This window comes from Arachis hypogaea, chromosome 12 (assembly GCF_003086295.3).
Source record: "Arachis hypogaea cultivar Tifrunner chromosome 12, arahy.Tifrunner.gnm2.J5K5, whole genome shotgun sequence".
In the NCBI taxonomy this organism is placed as follows: domain Eukaryota; kingdom Viridiplantae; phylum Streptophyta; class Magnoliopsida; order Fabales; family Fabaceae; genus Arachis; species Arachis hypogaea.
The window spans coordinates 45,317,233-45,329,386 of NC_092047.1; the positions used below are offsets into that span (position 1 = coordinate 45,317,233).

The 12,154-nt window shown below is 33.9% G+C and overlaps 1 long non-coding RNA gene across 4 annotated transcripts; it reads right to left on the reverse strand.

Moving 5' to 3' along the window:
- Positions 1-637: 637 nt before the first annotated feature.
- Positions 638-10,483, reverse strand: LOC112727365 (uncharacterized). 4 transcript variants are annotated; one of them, XR_011868483.1, is made up of 4 exons: positions 10,028-10,483; positions 9,189-9,362; positions 7,968-8,189; positions 638-2,575 (listed from the first exon to the last, which is right to left on the reverse strand). It is a non-coding gene; the product is annotated as an uncharacterized lncRNA (long non-coding RNA). The 4 variants fall into 4 exon arrangements; XR_003165722.2 differs by having other exon boundaries at positions 1,896-2,575; positions 9,127-9,362; XR_003812680.2 differs by lacking the exon at positions 638-2,575 and adding an exon at positions 6,781-7,105.
- Positions 10,484-12,154: the final 1,671 nt, after the last annotated feature.

A 12,154-nucleotide genomic window follows, 5' to 3' on the forward strand; every position in this document is an offset into this window, starting at 1 on the left:
AAGAAAATGGAAAGTGATCTTTTCTGGTGGCATCGTTAAGCTTCTTGTAATCTACACACATTGCCCAACCAGTGACAATTCTTGTGGAAATCAACTCATTCTCTCATTAGGCACTACAGCGATGCTTTCTTTCTTGGGTACTATCTGGATCAGACTTACCCAAGAACTATCTGAAATGGAGTATATAACCCATGCCTGCTATAGCTTTAATACATCTTTCTGCACTACCTCCTTCATTGCTGGATTTAACCTTCTTTGTGGTTGAATGGAGAGCTTGACATCCTCTTTTAGAAATATCTTGTGCATGCACATGAAAGGACTTATTCCCTTCAGATCAGAACAAGTCCACCCAATAACATCTTTATGCCTTTTTAGAACTTTAAAAAGCTCCTTCATTTGCTCCTCACTTAAGGTAGAATTGATGATCACAAGATAGGTTTCATTACTCCCCAAGTAAGCATACTTGAGATTGGGAAGTAGTGTTTTCAGCTCCAACTTGGGTGCTTCTTCTTCCTCTTTTTTTTCTTTCTAGTGTAATTGGATTACTCATGTTTTCTTTAAAAACTTCATTGCATGTTTATTGATTTCCTTCTAACACTTCCTCAAGTTTGTTTTCTTCCAAGACTTCTTGCACAGAGGACTCAATTGTATCTAGTCTCATACATTCTCCAAAAGGTTCCCTTGGATAGCTCATGACTTTGAATACATTAAACACCATTTTCTCACCATATAACCTTAGGACCATTTTTTTTTTTTTTTGCACATCAATGATTGCTCCAACTGTTGCTAGGAATGGTCTCCCTAAAATAATGAGGCATTGGTCATAAGTTCTTTCAAGAACTTAGCATAACTCCAATACTTCAGCATTTTGGTCATAAGGCTTCAAGATTTCTTTCTCCTTTGGTGGAGTGGGTGCAGGTGCTTTCTCTTCTTCTTTACTGCTTGTGTTCTTATCAATTTCGTCTTCCTGTAGTTCCTTCGAAGATGTTTCCTTCACTATCTTTCTACTTCTCAGTGTAATGGCTCTACACTCTTATCTTAGATTAGTCATAGTATCACTAAAGAATGTGTGGGTGGCCATGGGTACTTGCTTGGAGAGATACCCAACTTGTGCTTTAAATTTCTGAATTGAGGCTCCTTGATTCTGTATGTTGGATCTTACTTCTTCCTTAAATGCTTTCATGTCCCTTGACTCCTCCATAAGTTTTCCAAGCATGATCTCTATTCTTGAAAGTCTATCCTTAGAGGAGATTGTGATAGTGGGTTGGGGTTTGGAAGCTGGAAATAGTTTTTTTTGTTGGTGATGGTCAGGTTGAAAATGGCTATTTTGTAGTTGATGGTGAGGTTTGAAAGTGGTATTGTGTGAGTTTTGGTATTGCTTCTTATTGGAGGATTGCTAGTTAAAATTTTGGAATGGTTGGAGTTTTGTGTTCTGTGGTCTTGGTTTTGATTTTGTTAGCCTCCCCACCCAAAATTTTGGTAGTTTTTCCATTCAAGATTATAGGTCTTTGCATGAGAATCATTAGGTTGCCTAGAGGAATCGCCTACAAAATTTGCTTGCTTCCATTCACATTCTTCTTCTAAGTTGGCTCCTTCATGTATGGTATGGGCTGGTGCTTGAGTATTGATGGATGACACTTGTGCCACCTTCATGTGCTTAGTAAAGGTTGCTAGTTGTTGTGTGATCAGCTTGTTTTGGACTAGTAAAGCATCCATGTGATTCACCTCCATCACTCCCCTCCTTGAATGATTGCTCCTTTCAAAAGCATAATAGTATTAGTTGTTAACCACAGCCTCAATGAGTTCTATTGCGTCTTCGGGAGTTATCTTTGTGTGGAGTGAGCCTCCAAATAAATGACCTAATGACTTCTTTGCTTCTTAAGATACACCTTCATAGAAGATCTAAAGCTGCACCCATTTATTGAACATAACTGAGAATCATTTTCTCATCAAGTCTTTGTACCTTTTTTAAGCTTCATACAATGTCTTTCCATCCAATTGCTTGAATGTTTGCACCTAATGATCCTTTGAAAAAGATAGAATTTTATCAAGAATTTGTTAACCACATCATCCCAAGCAGTGAGGCTCTCTTTGGAAAAAGACTCCAACCATTTGTATGCTTTATCCCTTAGGGAGAAAGGGAATAAAAGCAATCTGTATGTGTCTTGATGGACCCCATTTATCTTCACTGTATCACTGATCCTTAAGAAAGTAGACAAATGCTCGTTGGGGTCTTCTTGAACTCCTCTAAATTGGCAGTTATTTTGAACGAGGGTGATCAACTGAGATTTGAGTTCAAAATTGTTTACATGCACATTGGGTGTGAAGATGTTACTTCCACAATTCCCAAGATTGGGATTGATGAAAGAGCCTAATACCCTTCTAACTGGTGGTGGGGCATGATTGCCAGCACCTTTTCCATAGTGGTGTTGCATTTCATCATCCATGATTAAATCTAAATCTTCTTCCATTTTTTCTTCACCAGTAACCCCCTTGCCCCTTGCTTCTCTCCTTAATCTTAGGAAAGTCCTCTCAAGTTCAAAATCAAAAGAAGTTGATGCTCCTCTCCTTCCTCCTGGCATACACAATGCAAACAAAACAAGAGAACAAAGTAAAGAGAATTGCTCTACCAAAAGAGTGTAGTTAGAGATGAGTGATGCAAAGCATCAAACAGTTAGTAGACTAAAATTGAAATGAGAAAATATACAATGAACAAGTGAATAACAATTGCTGTAATGGTAAAATGAACAAACTGAAATTCAATTGATTAACAAAATAAAAGAAAAGTGTTTAATCTGCGTATCCTCTGATTTAGTCATTGTCAATTCAAATCAATCTCCGACAACGACGTCATAAACTTGGTGACGGAAAACGTATCACTACAATTTTCCTCTGGCAGGTATACCGAATTGTCGACAAGTAATAACTCACTTAAAGTGAGGTCAATCCCACAGAGATTGATAGATTGAGCAACTTTAGTCAATTGGATATTCTAGTCAAACAGATCATTAAGAGTATTGAGTGGCAGTAAAATAAATGACTGAATTGTAAATGAGCTTGAAAGTAAATGACTGAATTAAAAGGCATTAATGTAAAGAGCTGAAAATTTAAATGAGATAAAGTAAAGAAAGCAATAGAACAAGAAATTTAAATGACTGGAATGTAAAGAGGAATGGGGTTGGTTAACAGAAATTAAGCAAAACTAAAAATGGGAAGATAAGAATAGTGAAGATTCATTGGGTTCAAGAAATATTGCATTCTCTAGATCAACACATTCTCATCTCTTTTTCAATCATGCAACTCATTAATCTTTTGGCAATCATGAGTGATCGAATCTCAATCCCTTGGTGATTCAGTCTCTCTAAACTTGAACAATTGTCAATTTCTTGATCTAATTGCTCATAAGAAGAAATGAAGATTAATTCTTGATTATACCACACTTTTTTAAATTCAAATAATGGTTAGATTACATGTTACTATATCCAATCCAAAAACCCAAATCTATTCAAGTATGAGAAAGAGCTTCAAGCATGATTCTTTGATTCCTTTTCCAAGGATCACATAGAATTCAAATACATTCAATCTCTTTCCAAGATAATTGAATACTTGAATGAAGAACAAAATTCTTTCTAATAAATCAAAGAGAGATGAAGAGAAGAAGAAAGTAAAAATTACTATTGATCCATCAAATTACAATAAAGCTCCCTCCCCCAATGAAATGAGGTTTAATGGATCATAGCTCTCTTATAAAGAATATTCTAAAATTGGAAATGCATAAAACTGGAAATTCAACTAAGTACAAATAAGTAGAAAAGTGATCTAAAGTGTAGCGTGGATCTCTAAAAACCGAAATTCCGAGTCCTCTTTTAAGTTCAAAGCTCCATCTATTTATAATGCCTCCCCACGTCTTCACTTGATGCTCTCTCTTTTGGGCCTTCAAACTTGTGCTTTTTGGCGCTACACCTGGCACTTGTTGCTGAGCGTGAAAAATGAGCGCCAGGTAAATAATTACCATTGTGTGTACGTATCTAAGGGTTGTGCGTACGCATCCTCGCGAAATCCACCATTGTGCGTACGCACAAGTCTTCAATTCTTTCTTGGAGTAGCATCGAAGATGCTTGCTTGTGAGCATGACTGGCGAGCGCTGGGGCGAGCGTGACACCTCCAGGAGAGCGCTACGCTTGCTAGTGAGCAAGAGTGGAGAGCGCCAAGCACTTTGGTACTGGCGCTCTTGAGTGAGCATGTGTGCAAGCGTGAGTGGGAAGCGCCAGGCACTTCGATACTGGCGCTCTAGAGTGAGCGTGTGTGCAAAAGTGAGTGGAGAGCGCCAGGCACCTTGCTGCCTCTCCAAAGGCTGAGACCTATTCCCTATCCCATCTTTCTACTTCTTTTATTTTCTTTCCTTTTCCTTTTCTTTTATTTCTTTTTGCTCGAGGGCGAGCAAAATTCTTAAGTTTGGTGTTGGAAGGTCCACTTTGTACTCCTCATGGCACCAAAAACTGAAGCATCCTCAAGGAAAAGAAAAGGAAAAGCCCCCACCTCCGAGCCATGGGAGACTACAAGATTTCTCACCAATGCCCATCAAGACCATTTCTATGATGTGATGAGGAAGAAGAAGGTGATTTCCGAGATCCCCTTCATGCTAAAAGACGGTGAATACTCGAAAATCCTGTACCAAGTTTTGAAACGGGATTGAGAAATTCTGACCAATCCCGTGATCGAGAAGGGCACATTGATGGTGCAAGAGTTTTATGCCAATGCTTGGGTCACAAAAAGGTATAATACAAGCGTGAACCCAGAGCCAAAGAATTGAGACACTATGGTCAGAGGGCACATTCTGAATTTTAGCGCTGGAAGTGTGAAGGTGGCGCTACAATTGCCAGAGCCACGAAATGACCCCTACTCGAAGGGTTAGCACTAACCAAAGGTTGGAACAAGTTCTTGCTAATATCTGCGTGCCTGGAGCTCAGTGGAGGAATGATGCTCAGGATAAACCTTACCAACTGGGTAAATTTTAGCTTAAGCCAGCGGTTAGAGGATGGTTGGAGTTCATCCAACGTTCGATCATCCCTACGGGTAACTGCTCTGAGGTTACAATCGAGATAGCAGTGATGATTTACTACATTATGCTCAGCAATGAGGTGGAGGTACATAAAGTGATCGCTCAAAAGATTTACAAAATAACTGACAAACCCTCCACTCAAGCAAGGCTGGCATTCCCTAATCTCATCTACGGCCTCTGTGTAGCAGCTGGAACTCGCATTGAGGATGATACCTCGATCGACGTCGAGAGACCAATCACAAGGGTATGGAGCATGGACAAAGACCACAACAAGAGCCAATTCAACCACCTCCACAAGATCTTCCGGAGATACCTTAGGGGATATACTTTCCTCCCCGAGATTACTAGGATCAGTTGACCACAGGAGAGCTATCTTCATCTGTTGCTGAGATGAGGATGGAACATAGAGATCATACTTGTATCATGTTTCTTTGTGACCCAGGCGTTGGCATAAAACTCTTAGCACCATGAATGTGTCCATCTTAGTCACGGGATTTGCTAGAATTTTTAGAAAAACAAAGTTTAGAAAAGTGCAGAAAAAGAAGCTAAAATTTATTTATTGCTTTTGCATTCACGTTTATGGTGACTAGTTACCATTGGAAAATTAGGTGAAAATTTTTTTTTTTTCTACCAATCTTACCCTTCATTTTTTTTTCTAAAAAAGGGCACTAATAACGATTACTTTCATGGCTTCCCAATAGTTCTTCCTAGTTCCTAGTTCTTCGTAGTTCGTTGTTCTAATTTTTTTTTCATCAAAATCTTTCATATTTGTTTCAATCAATTTGTTTCGATCACTAACAAGGTGAATATTTTATTTTTTTATTATTTTTAGTATTCTCTTTCATATTTTAATGTTTATGTTTTTTTATGCACATGATATATGTTAATGAATTTTATGAAATTTTTATTATTTTTTATCTATATGAATTTTTTTTCTATTCTTTAATGTACTCTGTTTTCATTTTATATAAAAAAAAATTATTTGAATTTGTAAAATTTGTAATTATAATTATTATATACTACATTTATTATCAAAATTTTGTATAATATGATGATCTTATCTAAAAGAACAAAATAAATAAAAAACTAATTATAAATAACAATAAAATCATAAATAATGAAAATTTATAGTTTAAAATAATACTAAATTAAAGAATATTGATAGTACTAAAAAATTTATAGAATATTTTCTTTTTGTTTGACATTATAAAATTTATTGTACTCTCATATTTTTATAGTGTTATTACATTGTTCAAGATTGATCGTGCTTCTTGTGCAAACAACATTTATCTTAATATAATTCATTTTTATATAAAAATTGTTAAAATATAAATCACGTTAACACAAATTTACTTTTCATTAAAATCAATTTTACAAAATAAATTTTATACGAACTCCCATTTGCAAATTGTAATTTGTAAACAGAGGTTTATATAAAAGTAAGTTTGAAAAATTTTGATTAAGAGTGAGTTGGTATTAAAACAGTTTATGTTTGGTAATTTTCATTCAAAATAGATTATAGTAAAGTAAATATTATTTGGATTACATTATTTAAAATTATTTTTAGATAAAAAATTACAAAACAAAACATAAATTTAAATAATCATTTTATATTATCTTATAATTTTATTTTAGATATTTAAATACATTTTAATATTTTTTTTAGTACTCTCAATATTTTTTATTCTAATAAAATTATAATAAAAAGCAAAAAAATATTACATACAAAAAAATAACATTAACAGTTAAAAAATTCATATAAACAAATAATAATAAGCATTGTTATCAAAACCAAACCAGACTAGCTAGTTCAACCGAAAAATCAATGAACCGATAGTCTGGCCGGTTTAATTAGTAATTTTGACTAGACCTGCTATTGAACCAGTCGACAGCGGTCAAACCCATTGAAAACTGACCAATTCGCACTCCAAACTGAACTAGACCCGCACGGGTCCACGATGCACCCATAGGCCGCCAATCCATGGTAGGAGCTTCCGTCCAATATACTCCAAAAATGGCATGATTTGAACCGCCGGCAGCTTGCTTCTCAACATTTTTAGTGACAAAAATTAACTATGTAATAAACTATGAGTGAAATTTTTTTTTTATCCTTTTAAGCATGGATTGACATGAATACCAAACAAGTAACAACACATAATATATAAACATATTGATATATTAATATTGATTGTATTATCTTTTGTTTAAAAAAATATTTTGTACTCCTGACTAATTTATTATTTCTTTTTGCATCATAAATTATATCTAAGAATTGATATTTGATTGTTATTAATATATTTTTTAAAATATGTATTTAATTTTTAATTTTATTTCTATAATTTTATATTTTTATTTAATTATGATCGGATCAACCGGATAAATCAATGACTTATCGGTTGAACCAATAACCTAGTGACCCAGTCGTATGACTGGATCAATCACCGGTTCGGTTCTGATAACTATGATAATAAGAGTTTTATAAAAAAATAATATGCATGGGAGAGTATTGAAGAAAAAACATTATAAAACAAATAATAAATATAGGAATAATGAAGGACAAAATTGGTACATAAAAAATTTTTTCAATCCATCCTAAAAGAGTGAATGCAAAAAATTCCAAATCCTAAGCTATATCAAACTAAACACCGAAATGACCAAAAAACAAGTTCAAGGTTATAATCAAACTCCAAGATTATAACCCTAAGCTTCATTCATAATTCATACTCCAATTATGATTTATATAATGAAACTCCAAGACATAAATTCAAACTCGCTCATATTTTTAATCAAAATTCCAAATCCTAAATCAAATTTAATATTCCTACTATAATCAAACTCACTCATGTTTATAATCAAACTTCATGATCCACGTATAATCAAATGTACATAAAGTTATATAACTTACCACATAATTGTTTTTTTCTTTTCTTAGTCATCCATCAACGGTCATGGTATGAAATGGATCCAACACAACTTCTTGTTAAGAACATCCAAAACCTTTGTCCTAATCATAACACAATCGCTTGAGGCAACCATTAATCACTTAGCCCGTGTTGTCAACATATTTCAGCACAACTTCTACCGGCAAACCAATGACATCCTGAACTTGTTCCAGCATCACCATATCCTGAAACAAGATTGAAAACAAAGTGATAATCATTTTCCTAAAACCAAGTGGTGTGTCAAAAATGAACTATATTCATTTCAAACCAAACTCGGTTCTTGCATCAGATCATGAAAGCATCAGCTCAAATTGCAAAAGATGTAATTTATCTTTTCTTTTCTTCACTCAAAAACCCCTCAATCCAAAGAAATTAAGAAAAAAATTAAAACACATGGCATTTAAGTATTGAACATCTTTCTAGAAAACCTTATATAATACCATCATTATTTCATGTAAGTGTCCACGTTGCATAGCCTAAAAAAGAAAGATAAACAAGCTAATCAACATGTTCCAACCTTGACAGAGATGATACACAAAAAATGCATCATACAGGGGTAACGTTGGGTTATACTGATGTAGCTGGTCATGGGAGGTGCAGAGAAACTTCAGAGACATCTCCGCACTACATTACCAGCAATTTTTGCCAAAAAATGGTTCCACTTGGAAGCTTTCAATAATTAAGCATCAACAGACAATACAAACACTATTCACTGAGAACACAAATAAAGAGAAAAGAAATGTATCGAAAAGCGAAAAGGCAGATTCCATGAGAGAGGAACCCAACTTGATATATTCGATTTACTTTGATCTAGCTGGCTATATGACTTATGTATCAAATCACCATATGCAATTCATCCCAACCCAATGGGTGTAGCACACATCGACACTTTTTAACCAGCAACATTTAGCTCTTCCGGATGCAACTGAATCCCAGAAGCAAATAATAGGTACATAAAGCACTACACAGAAATCACCATACAATCATAAATTAATTACTCTTGAAGTATGTCTTCAACGAAACGATTACTCCCAAACATCAAATCTGCCACAATGTATGCATTATAAAATCAATGAAAACAAATTTAATTAGCAAATAGATCACAACTTGATCAAAACTGACATGAAAAATGGTGGCCATTTGCAGCTTAACACAAAAAGTAAGCAAAGCTTCAAAGCACATACAGACACTGCCCCTTTTCTTAAGATCATGTTTCCCCTTCTTCACAGGGCCATCACCATGTCGCCAACTCACGCACAAAAGACAATCGCTCAGCCATTAATCCCTTTCATTATATTTAGTAACCACCAGAAAACCTGGTTACATCCTAAACTTCACACAGCAGTTACTCAGACATCCTGAAACACAAATTCAAAATAGTGTATCAACATTTTCCTATAACCAAGTGGTAGCTATCAAAATGGAAAAAAATATTTATATCAATCCAACTTCAGTTTTGGAATTAGGTCCTGAGATATCAAAATGCAAAATTAATTTTGGAAAATGCAACTTTTTTCCAGTCATTCATATTTTACTCAAAACTCATCCAATAAAAGAAAAAAATAGCGGCAGAGTGAAGCAAACGAGAGTGAAATCTTTAAGAGAACATTTTTGTTGCAACGTTTAATCTCAATTAGCAAGATTAAATTTTGATGGGGTAGCAAGAGCATATTGTTAGCCAAAAGCATTTAGAATCAGATTTAGCGAAAGACCAAGAGGAAATTTTGATTTAGCATTACCGGATAGTGAATCATAAAATTTAATCAAGACCCAAAATTTGTTATGCAAACTATTTTCAGCAGAAACATCATCATAAGCAAAAATAAACTTAAATCAAGATAATTATACGGAAACTTATGCTACTACCACTCCACAACTACTTTCAAAACAGTGGAGTGAAACACGTAAAAAAAAATATTGATCCGGACCAAAAACTTAAAACTTCTCATTACGTGCATCATTAAAAGCCAAAAAAAAAAAAACATGAACATAGTTTGACATGAGGGGGTAGAAAGATAGTTACGCCTTCAGGTTGTGACATCAAGCTCAATGAGTGTGGAAAGAGGTGGATTCTTCTCGATCTCAACTCCAAACATCTCATAGGATTTAATGGCAGTTTCCTTTGGCATAAGGTTCAGAAACAAGAGAGATAAAAGCAGAGGAACAATAATTGAAGGAACAAGAACATTCAAGAACCAAATTTCCTTTGAGGTAGGCATAGCTCTATTCCCAAATTGGGGATTTTTTTTCTTTCTGTGTGTGGGTGTGTTCGAAAAGCCCTATACAGAAACTTTTAATGCGTCTACGGCAGTGCCTATCGTGAGATGCGCCGTCCGGCAAGAATGAGAGATGAAGGAAGGGATAGAAAGAAGATGCAGCTCTGTTAGGGTTTGTGTGTGGAGAGGGTGAGAGACTTGAATAAAGCAAGAGGCGAGACGAGGCTTTGTTAGAATTTGGAACAATTTTTTTAAGTTCTTTTTTAAAAAATTATTTAAATAATAAATATTTATATTAAAAATAATTTATAAATAAGTTATTTTATATTCGATTTTTTAATTTTAAAAATATTTATTTAAAAAAATATAATAAAAAATTTTTTAATTATTTTTTTTATTTTTTATAAATATTTAAATAATTTTTTAAAAAGTTACAATTTAATTTTAAAAATTATACAAAACATTAATATTATTATTTTTTATAAATCAAAAATAAAAAAATAACTTCTAAAACTTTTCAAATACACCATTAAACTTAAATATATTGCTGAGGTTACATGACCCTATTTTAATTTAAATATAGAGACAACAATGGAGTTGGACTAGGATATGGAGAACACACAAGTGCTTTACATCCGTGTGGTGTTAGAGTACACAAGTGGGTGTGAGTTATGAGAGAAGGGGATAGTGAATCAAATAGCGTAATTCTTCAATACGTGTGTTACACACACTTTCCTTTAGACTTAATTCGCCCCCACCAATGTACAATAGTGTGTAAAATGGGTTACTGGCGAATTTTCTGTAAGATACAATGAAGAACACTTGACTTGTTTATGTACTCACACACAGTCAAGTCTTACACTAAATGATAATTTACAGAATAATATTCTCTATTCTTTCTTTTGCGCATAAAGAAAGTATTGAAATGGATTGTGCAGCAATAATGAAATGAGGAAAATTTATAGAGACGGAGTACATGTAACATGCAGCTACGTACTCAACAGGCACAACTTTTCAAACAGTTACAACCTTTCAACAAACATAACTATTCAAATAATTGTAACCTTTTAACAGGCATAACTTTTGAATAAGTCACAACTCTATGAAGAGGTGTAACTCTTCAAAATAGCTTTTCACATATTTTGAAAATATATCTCACAATCCCCCCACCATTTTCAAAATTTCTTTTCAATCCTATCATTCTTGAAGTTTTATGCTTTCAGTAGAGGTATCTTGCGATTTGAACTTTTACCTAGTAACCAGTGGTATTCACTCATCCGAATTTAAAATGGCAGACAAGTTTTGAACCATTTAACTCATATGAATAACCGTGTACTGATGACACATAAAATTTCGGTATCATTTAGATGTTATATTAAATATGACACATTTAGTATACTACATGACCTTGTGTCTTGTATCATTTCGTGAGTGCTTTAAGAGTAAAATCTTAACTCTAAGAACCAGCCTCAGTTCACACTCATATAGGTAGACTCTATCAAAAGTATCTCATAACTAAATACTTCAGCAATAATGTACTTGCTATAGGTCTATTAAGAGCAAATCTCATCATGTTCCTTTATACCATTATGGTTCCAAATACTTTTTACTTGGGATGAAAGAAATAATTATGAGTACTTGTAATTACTCTAATAGTATACTTTACCGCATTGAACTCAAGACTTGATGTTACTCAAGTGTGAGTTGGGTTTCCACCATTGGTAATTATTTAAAATACAGATTTTAGTCCCATCCCTTTTGATGTTTTAAACACCAAATTTCTTGTCAATCCTTTCGTCAAAGGATCTGCAAGATTTTGTTTTGACCTTATAAAATTTATAGATATAACTCCATTACCAATAAGGTTTTTAACATAGCTATGTCTTACTCCAATGTGCCTAAATTTTCCATTATAAACTTGGCTATAAGCCTTT